This window comes from Manis pentadactyla, chromosome 1, assembly GCF_030020395.1.
Source record: "Manis pentadactyla isolate mManPen7 chromosome 1, mManPen7.hap1, whole genome shotgun sequence".
Taxonomy (NCBI): domain Eukaryota; kingdom Metazoa; phylum Chordata; class Mammalia; order Pholidota; family Manidae; genus Manis; species Manis pentadactyla.
This window is the reverse complement of record NC_080019.1, coordinates 13,146,683-13,159,999: the sequence shown is the minus strand read 5'-3', so window position 1 is coordinate 13,159,999 and position 13,317 is coordinate 13,146,683. Positions and strand designations below refer to the sequence as shown.

Here is a 13,317-nt window from a genome sequence, read left to right as displayed (position 1 = left end):
CCATGACCAACCCTACTTTTCTCCGTCTGTCTCCATCTTTCCCACCTCCAGCTAATGACTCAGCCAATGTTAATTTACACCTACAAAGCAGCTACGCCAAAGCTCTTCTCTGTGGGCCTGAAGGGGCCTGGCTCTGGCGCTTCTAGAATCGGGGAGGATGCTTGCCATCAGATTCTGGTGCCTTGGTGTCGCCCATCTCAGGGGAGGAGACCCAGGTTTTTCTGGGGAAAGTTGGGAAGGATACTCCCAAACTCCCTTCATGAGGGATCAGACCCAGTGCCAGTGGGGTCCATCAGCTCATCAGTCACTCAGCAATGATTGTAGCTGCACCTGACATGGCTCTAGGCACCCGGAATCCAGAAGTGATTAAGACACACACCAGGGGCGTGAGCCTAACAGAGAAATGTAGACAATGTTAACCAAGGCTCTAGACAAAGCACAGAACAAAAGAGTTCATATTTTTGTGAAAAGATCAAGAAATTTCATAGAGGTGACATGCAAGGACAGGAAAAGCAAGAGAAGAGAGGGTAGGCAATGACACTGTTCCTGTTGTGGCAATCTGTCAGCTCCACAGAGAGAGGTTTCTTACCTACCCTACGGAGCATAGAGAGCAGCTGAGACGTGTGCATCTGCGTACATGCATCTGTACGTGTGCCCCTGTGTGTTGGCCATGGGAGGAGGGTTGGCGTCAGAGTTTCCTTTTAAGAAATGACAGAAGAGCTAGAGAGCGAAGAACTCGAGGGCCCAAGCGCACCCTCTGAGACCACGGCCAGCTCATCTCCAGTTCTTCTCTGTTTTGTCCCTACCTACCCAATAGCCTAAAGGAGACACTATCAATTCCATCTTCCAAGCACCTCCTGTGTCTGTGTACTTCTCCTCCTGCACTGTCACTACCTAAGTCAGACTGATTACTATAACAGTCTCCTAATGGGCCTCCCTACCTCCAGCCAGACCCGCTTCCATGGTGCCATGTGTCCTTTCGAAAGCACTGATAGTGTCCCTTCCTGCTTCAGTGGCTCCCCAACTGCTCTTTGCCTAATGAGTCTCCAAATCTGCCATGTGTGGCCCCTGCTGAGCCCTCCCACCAGGTATCTCACTCCCCTTCACACCCATGCTTTATGCCAACCCCCGAGGCTGCAGTGTTCTTTCCCACCCCCATGTCTCATGTGCTCTTACTGCTTCCTGACAGGCCTTTGCTCTTCTCATCCCTCACCCCCTCTCTGAATGGCTGATACATAGTCAACCTTGAGGTCTCAGCATAGCTTCCTGGCCCCAGTCTGGGGTGGATGCACATTCCCACCATCACAGGGCAGCATGACCGCTTGTCTATTCATCTGGTTCCCTGAGACCATCAGCGTGGCAAAGGCAGAAACGGTGCCAATGTTACAGACAACAGCGCTCCATCAGTAACTGCTGAGTTACAGGTGCTCAGTATTGAGGGAACAACTGAACGTGCTGAGACTCCTGGGAAGGCTCTGCCTTCAGCCTTGGCATTCCAACTGAAATGAAGCCTTTTGGTGGTTTCTCTTGAAAAGCAATATCCTCCAAATCTACAAGTGGTGGGAAGGGCCTTAGAAGCTACCCATTTAACACACAGGTATCACCTGAAGGAGCTGAGGCCCAGCGGGAGTGAGTCGCCTGAGACCACAGGAAAATCACCACAACGGTTGCTCTATCAGTATGTGTGGCAGGCAGTGGCACCTGCCTGTGTCCCACATGGCTGCAGCCACCAAAGCGCTCTGTCTGTTACCAATTTAATTATAAAGCATCTTCCCACCCTATCTCAGTTCTTGTTTGAACCGCACAACTACAAAATTGGTTGGACAGGTGACTCAATGCCCCATTCTATTAATTAGGGAATTGCAGCAAGTTCCAGGGAGGGAAGAAGGCTCTTCTGGACCTGCACTCCATGCACCTCCTCCTCGCCACATAGCTGCTGGCTCCTTGCCCTTCCCACAAAGGGGTCAGGTGCCAGCGAGGAGCAGGGTGAAGCAGCTACTGCCATGTTGCCATGGCAGCAAGTCTCCAGGATGCTGACAGGGAACCAGCCCAACAGACTCACAGGAGGAGAGACCCCGGCTACACCCACACTGTGGCAGAGCCCGACAGGAAATGGGCAGGCAGCAGCTCTCAACCTTGCCAACGTTCAGCCAGGTGCTTGGCTTTATTTAAGAAAATTATTTTTCATTCCGTCTCATGGGCAATGGACTATGTCCTGCCTTTTAAAATGAGATTGGGAAGCTGGGGCTGACCTGACACATCCCTGCAGTTTCCCTATGCACACTTAAACATTCTGCCAAAACTAATATCTTTATTCCTAAAACCTTCAATTTGCGTAGGGCAAGCACCGTCTGCCTGTGCTGTACAGAGCATGCACTTCAGCCTTTATATTACCCAGAGGAATGAGTTGCTATTATGAAATCATTAAATTAATAACTTGGTAATATAGGCAGATACATAAAACAATCTGTTCATAGAACAAAAGAAATTACTACGCTCCAAACATTCATAATTTAATTTAACAGCAAATTAAAGTAGCATACATAATTTTAGCCTCAAAATGTCAATAGAATTATGTAAATACAGCACTGAGCCCTATTGCCGTGTGTGTGTGTGTGTGTGTGTGTGCGCGCACACGCGTGCGCACCCACATGCGCATGTGTAGTTGTGGGCGTGAAAGGAGGGCCAGGAGCAGAGTCGGCATTTACCTCCTGTAGCCTTCTCTCCTTCACAACAGAGAAGCAATTGACAGAAATAGATGAGGTGCCCGGCTTTTAATTAAGAATTTATTAAACGTTCAAAGAGCTGTAAAGGAAAACAGCTAGCAAGGCACTCTGCTACCTGCCGGGATTGGGTGCTGAGCAAACAGTACGAGCCACAGAGGACAGGGTCCTGGTGGCGCTGTGGGAAGGGCCAGTGCCAGAGACCTCCAGGCCTCGGTCATGGGGCTCAGGGGAGACGGACCCATGAGCAGGCAGAAGAAGCCAGGTGGGGCTGCTGGCTGCAGTAGGGTCATCTCAGAGAAGGCCCAAGATGCGGGGCTCCTCTCCTCCCCAGCATTTGGCAAGAACTAGCCCTCTGCCCTGGGCAGCTCTGTGGCGGGCAGGGTGTAAAGTAAGCTGGAGAGGCTCTGGCCATTCCATCGCCTCCACAAACCACCCGCCTCATGTGACCACAGGGAATGAGACCTGGAGCGATGCTGTGTGAGGGATGGTGAGGCATCGCACTGCAGGGGCTCCTGACTTCCCTCCCCAGAAGCCTGGCTGCGGCTCCTGTCAAAGCAGGAAAAGTACAAGGGGCTGCCTGCGCGAGCTGACTTGTCTCCATGCCAGGCTGCTCTTGCCTGTGAAGTGTCGTATCTGCTCCTGCTCTCACGTATTCTTTTCCAAGGACAATGGATATCCCAGTCTCATGGACTGTCAACCCTGGAGGGGACCAGTAAACTCTGTTAGGTCCAGAAAACACGCACACACAGAATTCGGAACACAATTTCAGGGGGCTCACATACACCTCTGATGAGCCCAGTGTTAAGAAGCTCTGGTCTAGCTGAAGACATTAAGCATGCAACTGTACGTATAAACAGTAACATACATCTAGTGCCAAAGGTATGAGACAGAGCAAAACAGGAATTCTCAGAAGGCCCCTTGAAAGAGAGCCAACACTTGAACTTGAAGGGTGGTTAGGCCTTGGATAAGGAGAGAGGAGGAGGAGTAGAAGAAGCCAAGATTTCTTTTTCAGTGAGTGCACAGGAGATAATGGGTGCTCCACGAAGGAGGGGGGGAGAGGAAAGAAGGCATCCTGCTGGGAGAGGTCTGAATAAGAAAACTTCTTAAACAAAAGAATACAAAGCTTTTATTTCTTTAGAAATATTTATTCTCTGTGAGCATGAATGGTGAACCAGAGGAGGAAAGATTAAAACCAGGTAATCCAGGTAATAAACCATCCTAGCAGCTTAGCGGTGAGGCTAAGATAAGTCTAAACAAGCGTGGAAAGGAGGGGCCAGGAAGAGACATTATAACCTGACAGAGGTTCCTAACTGTTGGTGGATTGGTCTGCACAGACTGACTGCGGTAACAACCACCCACAAAACCAAGTGACTTAACCCAGTAATGGTTTATTTCTCATTCCCCTCACAGTGTGATGTGGGTGAATGCAGGCGCTTGGTCCACGCAGTCATTCAGGGACCCAGGCCCCTTCCAACTTGAGGCCCCAAAATAATCTACACCATCCTCCAGTGGATATGTCCCCAGCCCACATATGGCCCCTGGATGAGGGAAGACAGGAAGCACGAAAGGTTTTGCCACCATCCAAGAAGTAGTAAACATCCCTTCTGCCCACGTTTTTGGGCCAGGGCTCATTTATCTAGCTGCTGGGAGGCTGGGAAGGTAGTCTAGCTGCCCAGAAGAATAAGGGAAACAGTTGCCCAGTTTCTATAGCTGGTTATGAATGGAGACAGACCAGAGTGAAAAATGACTATTTTCAGGCCTGGGAACTAGAAGATTGAGCAACAGTTGGTACAAATGAAATTCAGAGGGGAAGGTACAAAAGGACAAATATTCTGTGATTCATTTATTTGTTTTTAAGTATAGTTGACATACAGTATTATGTTACTTCCAGGTACACAACATGGTGACTGGACAATTATATACATTACAAAATGCTCACCATGGTAACGATAGTTACTATCTGTCACCATATAGTTTTTACAATGTTTTTTACTGTCCCCATATGCTGTGTTTTTCATCCCTGTGACTTCACCTATTTTTTTCCTTTACCAATTTCACCCATCTCCTCTTCCTCTTCCCCTGTGGATTCCCCTGTGGCAACCACCAGTCTGTTCTATGTTGTTCTATGTTCATGTGTCTATTTCTTTTGTTTATTTTTTCATTTGTTTTGTTTTTAGATTCCAGGTATAAGTGAGATCATATAAGTTTTTTTCTGTCTAATGTATTTCATTTAGCATAACATCTAGGTCCATCTATTTTATTGTAAGTTGCAAGATTTCATTCTTTTTAATGGCTAATATTTCATTGTGTATACACCACATCTTCTTTATCCACTCATCTATTGTTGGACACTTAGATTGCTTCCATATCTTGGCTATTGCAAATAATGCTGCAATCCACATATGGGTGCATATATCTTTTATAATTAGTTTTTTTGTTTTGTTCAGGTAAATAAACAGAAGTGAATTACTGGGTCCCATTTCTACTTTTATTTTTTTGAGGAACCTCCATACTGCTTTACACAATGGCTGCACCAATTTGCCTTCCCACCAAGCATGTGCATGAGGGTTCTCTTTTCTCTACATTCTTGCTAACACTTGTGATTTCTTGTCTTTTGGATAGTGGCCATTCTAACAGGTATGATGTGATATGTCCTTGTGGTTCTGATTTGCATTTCCCTGGTGATTAGTGATGTGGAGCATCTTTTCATGTGCCTGTTGGCCATCTGTATGTCCCCTTTGGAAAACTGTCTATTCAGGTTCTCTGTGCATTTTTAAGTGGATCATTTGCTTACATGAGGTTCTTAGAGTAGTCCGACTCATAGAGACAGAGAGGAATGGTGGTTGGCTGTGAAAGTCAGGGAACAGGGGTTAGTGTTTAATGGGGACAGAGTTTCAGGTCAGAAAGATGAAAAGTTCTGCAAATGGAGGGTGGTGATGGTGGCACACTGGTATGAATGTGCTTCATGCCACTCAACTGTACACTTAAAACGGGTTAAATAGTTTTATGTTATGTACGGCTTATCATAATTTTTTAGAACATAGTAATGTGAATAAGTTCATCTCACTAAACAGAAACATGATTCTCTGAAGCCTCAGCCGTGAGTCTGTCATCTCGTGCTTCACCTCCTGAACTCCTCGTCTCATCTCTTCACACTCCTGGGAGCCAGGTGGGAAGGCTCCCTGCCCTCCTCCTTCTGCCCTCCTGTAAGCCCCTAGGTCCAGCAGGCAAGCCCCTCAACCCACCCTCCCTTCCTCCCCATGGCCCCTGCCATGGCCTCAGCTCTGGCCCCACAAGCGCTGAGCTTGCCGTCTCTCATATGGACAATCCAAACAGCTTCTGAGCAAGCCCCCTCCTCACGCCTCAGCACAGGGCAGTCTTCCTCAGCCCTGCCAAGCCTGCTTCGACTGGCTCTCAGGTAGGCGCCATGCCAGCTGCACACACCGCCTCCTCTGACCCTCACCCAAGACAGGTGCTCTTCCACAGCCCCGTTTACAAAGAAGGGAATGAGGATCGGAGAGCTGCAGCCATTATGTCAGGCTACAGAGCTGACAAGTGGCAAAGCCAGGACGCCCCCTGGCCGTTGAACACCATCTAACAGCAGCCAGCACCGACGGGGCTACCACAGCATCGCGTGGTTCTAGGGGCTTTACCCTAGCAGTTCGTGTAGTCCTCACAATAACTCACAAACAAGATAATCATCATCCCCATTTTATCCTTGAGGACATGAGGTGGGCAGAGTTAGGTAATTTACCCAAATGAACCCAGCTGGCAAAGAGAGAACCAGGAATCAAGCCCCAAGCCATCTGGCTCAAGGGCAGGACAGGCCAGTACCCTCCTTCCAAACCCCCGGGACTACCGCCCCTTGACAGCCTGGCAACTGGAGCCAGCCCAGCTGACCACTATCGACCTTCCACCCTCTTCTAAGGCTGCACCCAGCCAGCTGTGCCACCCAGCACCTCACACCTGGGGTGTCCTTCAGATCCTCTCCACATGTAAATACCAGGTTACCCTCCATGAGGTCCAATTGACTGTCATCCACTGTGGATGCCCACTTTGATACCCAGAACCCATTTAAACTTAATGTATTCAACCAAAGTTCTTATATACTTTCTGTGGCCAATCTGTGTGCCAAGCCCTGGGGATGTATTGGCAAATGGAACAAAATCCCCATCCTTGAAACAGTGCCAAACAAATGTCATCATTTGGTTCTATTCGTGGATCCTTGCCTTATCATGAAGATATGTCTCTGTCCCTACAGCGTGAACTCCCAAAGGTCAAGAGGACATCTCATTAAGCTCTGAGACCCTGTCCACATCCTTCAATCTTAGTAGATAAACTCAGAAAATGTGCTCCGTGAATCAGTGTTTGCATGACTCAGTGGGCTCCAGTGAATTACAAATCGGACAGAATAAAACCCAGCCTCCCATAATGAGTCATGGGCTGGAGGAGTTGAGTGTCTTCATCCGTAGAACTGGCCTCTGCATAGTCTGCTAGACTTGCTCTCTCATTTGCATAGCAGTCAGTATTTTTACAAAACGTTTTCACATCCATTTTCTCACTTGATTCGCTGTAGTAGGGAAATATAATCTTTTCATTGGCTTGAAATTAATTTTCTATATGTTCATAAGCATATTTTGATTGCTCCTGATTAAGTCGTCAAACCAAAGAAGTCTGCCGAAATTAAACACAACGTCCCTAGAGTAGTAATCTAGAATGAGGGCGCCCGGACTCAGGGTCCTAGAACGGAATCCTTATATTCAAATGGGGCACCAACCTTGTGGACGGACCATCGTCAGGTTTATAAGGTACACACAGAACTTGGCCCAGGCAAAACACTCAAGCATGATAGAGGTAAACTGCTCTTTATTAATAATGGTAGCAAGCAAGAATCAGGCTGGGAGAATCTATGAATTAACTAGAAGGGTTATTTGGAATGTATAAATGTAAAGCTGCCATGTATTAACATCCACCAGACGAGAGCATCTGAGAGAACAGACAGCTTGGAAGTGTTACACAATCCCATCCAGTGGAATGTTACTAGTGAGTAGTTGAAGTTATCTCCCTCCCTCTGGTGTTTGTGGCTTTCTTTGTTTTAACCATGGGCTAAATTCTTCCCCTCTCTTGGACGTGAGAGAAGTAGCTAAAAGAAAACCTGTTGCCAATTGTTAACATTTGAAGGACAACTCAAATGTTTTTAAGTTAAACAGTGAAGGCATATTATTAACTTTTTTAAAAAATTAATAATAGGAGCAAGCAAGAATTAGACTGTTGAACAGATCAGGACACTGAGACCTAGAAACTGGGTTTAAGTGACTTTCCCAATCACAGAGTGATTTTGCCTTAAAGCCCAAATGGAGGTCATTCCTAGGCCTTTCCTGAAATATTTCTTTCCTGAAAGATAGCTCCTTATGGAATCATACCCAATCCCCACCCAGATCAAGCTCTAGACAAATATTCTACACTCAAAAGCTTACCCCATCCTTTCTTTGAGTAGTTCATTCAGAAGTTCCAGTCCAACATTCATATTTGAAAGACATGTTTTCCATTGGTTTGAAATTAATTTGCTGTAGTTCACACCAGTGTATTTTGATTGCTTTTGATTAAGTTTAGCAAACTAAAGAAGTCTGCTGAAATTAAACATCAGAGTAAACAATCCCTTTTCTGTGGCTCCTTGTGCATAATTATCAGCCTTGTCATTCTTGCTAAATATATCCATTCTGTGACAGCCCCTATGCCTGGGTAGTGCTAATTAATACAGAATTCCAAAATCAATTCCAGAGAAATCCTCTAAAATCAAGGGAAGCTCATTTGTATAACTTCTAAAACGCATGAATGGTTTTTGAAACAGGATGAAAAGAAAGGGGCCTTTACAGGTCAGGATTTCTTTGTAAAAGTAAATAAATACAAGCAGTTGCATATGTAATGTTGGGTTTGTTGTAAAGAAAAATAGAATTTTGGTGGAAAGTATGAATAAACAGGTAAATGGCTCTTCAGAGCCATCACTTTGCAGAAAGCCTCACCAAAATTAATGGTTAATAATTAACCCCCCAAGCAACTAACATGTTGGGGAAAGTTCACAGGCAGCATTGTAGCATTGTCTAAAATGATGAAAATGAAAGTTAATATCGTTTTATTAAAATGTGGGAAAGTAATTTAAATTTTTTTATAAGAAGAAAATGAATGAAAGACCTCTCCATGTCTCCATTTGTTTGTTTGCTTTCATCCAGGGAAATAGAGAAAGAAACACCAGCTTTGGAGCAGAGCAGGCCCACCTGCAAAACCCTGTCTGTTGCTCAGAAGCTGAGTGGCTCTGGGCACAGTATACAGCCTGGAGGCTCAGTGTCCTGAAAATAGGGCCACCTCAGCCCTCTTCCTGGCTCACACTGAGGGCTGTGGGGAGGTGGGGGTGTGCTCAGTTAGAGCTCCTCCCTGGTGCCCAGCATCTCTGACTACAGCTCCCCTCCGTGCGTATCAATTATTAATGATAATAATGAGATTCATCAAGAGCTTATCAGACCCTGTGCTAAGCACTTTTCTTGCATTTTCGCTTTTAACCCTCACATAACCCTATGAGAAAGTTACTATTAGTGTCATCTTTTTTCTAAAAGTTTAAACAACTTTTTTAATGAAGAAACTCAGTCTTCGAGTGGGCAGCCAGCTAAGTGACAAAGGCAGTTTCTCAATGGAAGGCCTGTGTATTTGACCATCGCACCATGTGGTGGCCCCGGGGGAGGGCTCTCCTACCTGGAAGGGCACGGATGAGCCTCAGGAGTTGCTATAAACTCTGAAAAAATATACTAAAATATTTGTACATATGCATCTTGTGGAGGAGTGTCCAAAACCTCCATGTGATTGTCAAAGGAGTCCTTGATCCCCAAAAGGTGAAGAGACTCTGTACCAAACGTTTTAAATTGAACCAGCCCCAGGCATCTAGGCTGCTTTGCCCCTTGGAGTGTGGTCTGGGGACCTGCACTGGCAGCGTCGCCTGGGCACTTGTGAGAAAATGCAAACCTGAGCCCCATTCCAGTCACACTGAGTCACCCCAGAAGACTGTTATGACCTTAATCTAGCCTGAGGGAGCAAGGAAGCTGCCTGGAGGAGCCACACATCACTTAAGCCCCCAAATGATGAGAAGGAATCAGCCAAGAGACGAGGGAGGTGGGTAGGGACGTTTCAGCAGAGGGAAATGCCCCGGCAAAGGTGCGAGGTGTGCAGGCTCAGGGGACAGCTCCAGGAAGCCCCAAGCTGTTAAACTGCTGGCATGTATGGTGTGAGGCCTGGGTTTCCAGAGGGGTGGGGTGAATAGGATCCCTCAGGACACACTAAGGACAGGAATGCATGCAGATGAGAGGCAGACGCCCTCGGAGTGAGACTTGCACCGTCCCAGGGAGCTGAGGTGGTCAGATGCACGTTTTAGGAAATTACTCAGAGGCAGAATGGAAGCTGGACACGGCCAACCCCACGGCATCACAAGGATCTCCACCCTCATGTCATCCCTCCTCCGGCACTGGTTCTCCCCCTACCAAACTTAGCCACACCATGCCTGCTTCTGCTCCCAAACACATGTGACCCAAGTCCCTCTGAACTGGGGCTAGACGGGGACTAAGACCACAGCTATCACATAGTCAGACACCGGCTCCCCACAACTGCCAACCCCAATCCTAGAAGGTGCTTGGGGCTGAGGAAGTGCTCAGTGAGGATTTGTTGAAGGAAAGGAGACAAATTAATAGAACAGGGTTCTCTCAGCAGCACTTGTTTCCATGAGCAGGGTATAAAAGTGTATGGCAAGAGGGCCTGCGTTCTGCACCTGCAGGTCAGAGCATGCAACGGTGTGCTAGAAATCAGAACAGAAATTCTGCCGCAGTGCATTTGGCCAGTTAACGGAGTCGGAATCTCAGACTAATTTCGAATATTCATGACCTCGTGTCGTGGCCCCTCAAAGGCTGCAGCCAGAGAGGAGGGGCTACAGGCCACATTTTCTTTCCTTCTCACGCCGTCCCCTGGTCCCTCATGCTTGTGCCCTGTAACACAAGCATTTATTAGGCACCTCCCATTGGCTAGAAAGTAGAGGGCAGAGAGAGATCAAGGGAAGTAAACAGGAGTCCCTCTCCTCGAGGGCGCTGGCACCCACAGGGAGGAACATGGCATACACATGGAAGGGGAGAACAGTGTTTCCCCTGCCCCCAAAGACTCTGCACACAGACACCTTTGCCTAACCATTCCCCTGAGCTGCCTTTGAGGCCGGCTTCAGAGCTCATGTGCTGCTGGTCCTGTCACAGGAATGGGGAGTGTTAGCCGTGAGGGTGGCTGCCTTCCATGACTCTATGAGGCTGATGCCCACAGGTCCGCCCTGCCCAGGGAAGCTCTCTTTGCCCCCAGCCCTGTGCCCTGGCCTTCCCCAATTCACAGAAAGACCATGTGCAGACTAGTGGGGCCATCTTTCACAAAGAATCCAGGGTTCCCTTGAATTCCAACCAGGGCTCTGCTTGGGGTATAAAGATGAAGAGGACAAATGCCATCACGTGGTGAGTGCGTGGCATGGCCCCAAGCCGGCCACAACACGCCAGAGTGCTCGGAGTTTTTCTCTCTGTTTACAAATGAGAAAGCTTGAGGGTCAGAGAGGTGAAGTTGTGGAAGTGACCCCCAAGTTGTGAGTGGCTGGGGTGCAGCTGGGTTGTGAGCCTGGCTCTGCCCCGCTCACAGCCCAGCTACCATGTCCCGGCTGCACCGCAGTCTCGGGGCTCCAGCTCCCCTGCCTGGGGCCGCACTGGACTCCATCCTTCACCTCACTGCCATTTCCTATCCATGTAAACACTAAATGGGAAAGCAAAATCAATGAGAAATGATAAGCGCTAAAAACGACTCCATAAAAAGACAAACTTAAAAAAAAGAAGGATGGCTTTACAAACGATTGGAAAATATCAGCACAAGGGGGCCAGCCAAAGAGATTCATCAGTATTTTTAAATCTTAAACAATAAAACCCCTCCAAGAGGCAAATCAGAGGTCCAATGCAAGGAACACTTCTGTTTAAGAGATGGGTGAGGATTCGGAGTTTGGACGCCAGTCCCCCTGCTCCCCTCACCCGGGTGGGCAGTCAGCAAAGGTACCGGGAGGCTTCCTGGAGGGGGTGGCATTTTAGCTGACCTCTGAAGTTAGGCTACCCTTTGAGAAGGCTGTGTTCTCAGGTGAGAAGAACAGTAAAAACAAAGTCGTGAGACAAGAAATCATACAGGATTTTGGAGGGCTTGGGTGGCAGTCAGCCTGATGGGAGCGAGGGGCTCCCCTCAGGGAAGGGTGGTGCAGAGGGGCAGAGGGGCCCAGACTTGGTTAGGGAGCGGCAGAGGAGAAGCCAGGGTCCAGGAGTTTGGACCAAGGTCAGGTGGCTCTTCCCCATGGAAGGAGAAAGGCCAAGGGTCCCTCCAGGAAGCTTCGCGGTCACCTGTGGCTCCGTCCTAGCCCGGGGGAGGGGGACGGGAAGCATCGCTGACTCAAGGTCGTAAACCACGTGACAGGCTCCCAGATCCCGAGGGAACGGAGTCCTTTGCTGAATAAGGACTTGGCCCACTTTCACTTCCCGGAGTGACTGTGTCAGGGGGATGTAAAGGCTCCTTTACAGAACAATTCCTCTTGGCAGGATGTGGGCAGTCTGGCAGGGCTGCTGGCCAGCAGCCTCTCCTTGGCAGGGGACGGGCCTGGGGCTCAGCTCACCGATGGCAATTAGTGGGGGGGGCTAGAAAGAGCACCTGGGGATGATGGCGGAGGTGGACAGGAGGGAAGAACGTGTCTTGTAACTGCGGGCGGACCCGAGGAGGACAGGCCCCCACAGACGCAGGAGGACAGGCCCCGACGGACGGCATGCAGACCGCAGCACCCACAGCCCTGCTCCCCTCCCTCGCAGCCCCTGTCCCCACTCGGCACACGCACACATACACTCATGCACACACATGCACCATCGTCCTGCTCACAAACCTGCACCCACACCCACACGTACCGGGCATTCACACGCTGGCCTTCCCACACATGGGCTCACACTCACATGCACACCCAGGCACAGTCAGCCAAGCTTCAGCTCACAGGACTGAAGTTTCCATCAGCCTAAGCAAAATTAGTTAAAAAAAAGCAAGGCAGGGCCTTTTTCCCAATGCTGTATTTATTCGATTTAAAGACTCCATGTGTTTCTAAGATTATGTCCCTTCTCTCTTCTCTCGTTTGGAGCAGAGGTTATGCTAAAATGTCCTTTCATTCAAGGAGTGGTGACAATGGATGGCAGTGGTTTTCCTCATGTCTTTTCTTGGCAAAACATAAAGCTGGTAATCCTGTATTGATATCCAACCATTACTTCTTTCTTTCTGCCTGTGGACTCCAAGCCAGGACAGCACTGCCCCAGGCTCAGCCACATAGGTTCTGGACAGGCCAAGCCTCCCCTGCCTCAAGGTCTCAAGTTGAAAGCCCCTTCGGTCCTTGTCCCCCCAATGTCTTCTGATTGTCATCCCCCCACCCACCGAGTCCTTCCCCTGGGCAGCACTGAGACCCCGATGCAGCCCTGTGCCCTGTCCCCAGGGCCCCGAGCCCTGGAACCCCCATCCT

General features: G+C 48.6%; 1 long non-coding RNA gene across 1 annotated transcript in view; it reads right to left on the bottom strand.

The window, feature by feature from the left end:
• Positions 1–3,260: 3,260 nt before the first annotated feature.
• Positions 3,261–13,317, bottom strand: part of LOC130679600 (uncharacterized) — a 70,154-nt gene continuing 60,097 nt past the window's right edge. The window contains exon 4 of the long non-coding RNA XR_008992613.1: positions 3,261–3,425. This is a non-coding gene — a long non-coding RNA (uncharacterized LOC130679600). The remainder of the gene's footprint in view (positions 3,426–13,317) is intronic.